Source organism: Capsicum annuum, chromosome 4 (genome assembly GCF_002878395.1).
Source record: "Capsicum annuum cultivar UCD-10X-F1 chromosome 4, UCD10Xv1.1, whole genome shotgun sequence".
Lineage (NCBI taxonomy): Eukaryota > Viridiplantae > Streptophyta > Magnoliopsida > Solanales > Solanaceae > Capsicum > Capsicum annuum.
This window is the reverse complement of record NC_061114.1, coordinates 157,014,762-157,018,371: the sequence shown is the minus strand read 5'-3', so window position 1 is coordinate 157,018,371 and position 3,610 is coordinate 157,014,762. Positions and strand designations below refer to the sequence as shown.

General features: G+C 37.9%; 1 non-coding gene across 1 annotated transcript; it reads left to right on the top strand.

The window, feature by feature from the left end:
• Positions 1 to 2,935: 2,935 nt before the first annotated feature.
• On the top strand, positions 2,936 to 3,042 carry LOC124898272. Its single transcript, XR_007055247.1, has one exon. It is a non-coding gene; the product is annotated as a small nucleolar RNA R71 (small nucleolar RNA).
• The last annotated feature ends 568 nt before the right edge of the window (positions 3,043 to 3,610 follow it).

Sequence of the window (3,610 nt, the reverse complement as noted above, 5' to 3'; positions counted from 1 at the left end):
TTTTAAATGGTTTGGAATGGCCTTGCTGGTCTGGTTTTTTTTTAATTGGAAACTTGCAAGTCAGCTAGTTTAATGGTTTTGGTATTGTGTAAAAGGATAGACTTGAAAGCTCTAATTTTTGTGTGATTATACCAACAGTGAATGCCTAAATAAAAGACTCCTTGGTAAAAGGTTGGGAATATGCAAATGGTTTTAATATGGTCTAAAAGAGGGTCGACTAGAAAAACTGTGGAAGTTAGGGGTCCTAGAGGGACCGACACTGACGCTGGAAACTCATGTTTGCAGATATGAGAGTGGTCTTGGTGACCATGTGCATGATGTTACTTATTATATTTTGGGATATATACTATCCATCTCAGGTTCTTTACTCTGGTCATGTGGCTAACACGTATCGAGGACCTTTCAGTGGGGGGAGCTAAACCCATATAGCCTATGGGGGGTTTTAGGACAGTCAAGCTTCTCAGCCCAAGTTAAGGTTTTAAATACATGCTAAACCAAGTTCTTTTTCTCGGAATGGTACATATATGTATATACGTGATTGCATATAGTTATTTCAGTTGGTTTTTAATGATGGCATTATTTTAACTTTATCCCTGAGTTAAATGCTAGTGTTCACTTCGCTAACCATTTTCAGGCACTATATCCCACGCAATGCAGGAACCGACCATACTACCATTCCTCCTACCTAGTGACTTGGATTCAGGGACAACTTTGAGTTAAATTGAAGTGGTGAACTTCCATACTCCAGAAGGCTCCATTTCATGCTATGGACTTCTTTTCATTATTTTTGTTTCTTAGACTTTGGTTTTGGCTATATTCGGGGGCATGTCCCTACCAAATATTATTTAATTCTTGTTAGAGGCTTTATTGGACTACTATGGCATGGATGATATCAGTATTGGTGTCAGCCTTGGTATTGGTATTGGTATTAGGGTTGGGACCAGTTGGGCATTTGTTTGAGGTTGTTGGATTATGGTTTTAGACTTTATATAATGTGTTTGAATTATTATTGTTTTATCTTATTATATGTACAAAATTCATCCAACATAGCGTGTAGGGTAGTTACAGTTGGGTATTAGGGGTGGTCTTCGGTCCTGGTTGGACTAGAGATACCGAACGATGACTAGGACTTGGTTTGGGTTGTGTCACAAAATCCTTGGGAAAGGGAACAATTGGTCAATTCAATGGCTTAGATTTAGTAATTTTATGTTAATGCTAGCTATATCCATTATTTGTACCATTTCAAGTTGCTTCAACATTACCATAAAGATCATGCCCCACCAATGCTCGCTCAAGTGGATCATTAGACAGTAGAAGGTAGAGCTCATCCTCAAGGTATATTACTATAATAGCAGACAATTTCTCATATATTGCAAGTATCTTAATTGCCTTATACATATCGAAAACCTCGACCTTGTCTGAGCTCTAATAGTCATCTGTCCTACAGCTACATCAATCAGTGAGTACCCAGTTGCCAAAAAGGGACGTCCCAACATAAATAGGATTTCTGTATGAGCATCAAAACAAGAATAATGAAGTATACTAGGAAATTAAGTGATCTCACTTGCACCAATATATTTTTAATAATTCCATTAGGTCTAAAAAGTAATCGATCCGCCAATTGCAGAATGACTGTGGTGGGTCTCGAGCTCTCTAAACCCATCTTTCTAAACCAGGATGTGGGCATAAGATTTATGGTCGCCCCAAGATTACATAATCCCTGAGCACTGATGGACTGCCCAATTGTGATCTACGGAGTGAAACTTCCAAAAATTTTCAGGATTGTGGGCAATTTATTCTTAATTGTGGATATCCACTCCTCAATCAGTGCTACTAATGCATATTTAGTCAAACGGTTCTTGTTCTCCACAGTGTCCTAAACATACTTCACATACTTTTGAACACACTACAAAATATCAATGAGAGGAAGATTGATGTGAACCTATTTCAAAATATCAATAAACTTCTTTTATCAAGGCTTATCTTGATGCTTCTAAAGCCTTTGTGGGAACGGTGGAGGTGGCATCGCCTTTTCCACTTTGGTTTCCTTGGTTTTAGCATTTTTTTTCTACAACTTTCTCTTCATTCTTTGAAATTTCACCTTTAGTAGCCTTGTGATTCACCTGCTTATGTTCTAACTCCTTCAGCTACAAACTGCTCAAAGTAGTGACCGCATTTACCTGATTTGGCTTTGTCTCAGTATCACTAGGTAGACCTTCCTAATGTCTAGTGTTCTGTCATTCAGCAATCTGACCCATTTGCATCTTTTATTTCCTTGTAATCATCTGCTGAATCTTCACATCTGCTATCTATTGTGCTTGAGTAACCATAATTTGCTTCAGCACCTCTTTGAGTTGTGGCCTGATTACCTTGAACATGTTGTTATTGATTCTATTATAATGGCCCCATATATTTAATTGTATTTTGTGCATGATTTCCACCCCATGAGAAATTAGGAAGATTCCACCAATTAGTATTGTAAGTATTACCAAAGTTTAGTTGTCCTTGATGATTAGGATTTCCCACATAATTGACAGGCTCTGGATTTGTTGTGCAAGCATCAGCTTTATGTTCACTGCTTCCATAAACCTCCCATGATGTTTAAGCTTAATAAACTGCATTAGTTGTTTCTGGTATGGGTTGTGTGATCCTAAAATTCATATTACTGAGCTGTGTAGTTAACTGATTATGTGGTGCAACAATAAGGGCTGATAAAATCATGAACTGATCAACCTCTAACACACCTGGAAACTTCTTTAGAGCACTACTTGCATCGGCATGCCACTTAGGATTCCCCTATGAAATCTAATTCAATAGTGTATATAATCCATTATAAGTCGTCTCTAGAGCTTTCCTACCTGCTCCTGAATCTAGTAGAATCTTGGTGTTTGGCTCAAGACCCTCAATAAAAGTGTACACCAACACATTATTAGTCTGATGATGATGAGGGCAATTCCTGAGCGTCGCCTTGAATCTTTACCAAGAGTGGTAAAGATTCTCTCTATCTTTTTACCTAAAACTCAGAATCTCATTTCTCAAACATGGTGTCTTTCAAGATCGAAATAATCGAATAAGGAACTTTTATGCCTGATCATCCCAAGAAGTAATGTTTTTTTGTGGTTCAGCATATAACTACCTCTTTGCATCCTCCAATAGAGAGAAGGAGAAGAGAGTCTGTCTAACATAATTAGTAGATACCCTGAAAGAAATGTAGGTATTACTGATCTTAAGTAAATTTTTTCTGTGTTGTTGTGGGTCCTCGTGATATAAACCTGTGACCTGCCCACTCGTGTGCAAAGTTTGTACATTCTAATTCAATTCAAACTGACCAACCATATTTGTCTTGTGGATGCAATTTGTAGCATTGTTCGTAAGTGGGATTTCCACTTCATGAACAGGTCTAGCTTCTCCTCAAGAAGGAGCAGCTGGAACTATGACAGCTGGAGTAATTGGAGAATTAGGATCAGTTGTATCATTAAGATTAGGATCTTTTTGATCTCCATTTGAACTTGCTGGATTTTGTAGTGCAGTGTTGTTGCTCTTAGCCTATGATGAAATACCTATTCTGGTTCTGAAGAAGACTCTACCAATTCTTTCACTCTTGCTAGTT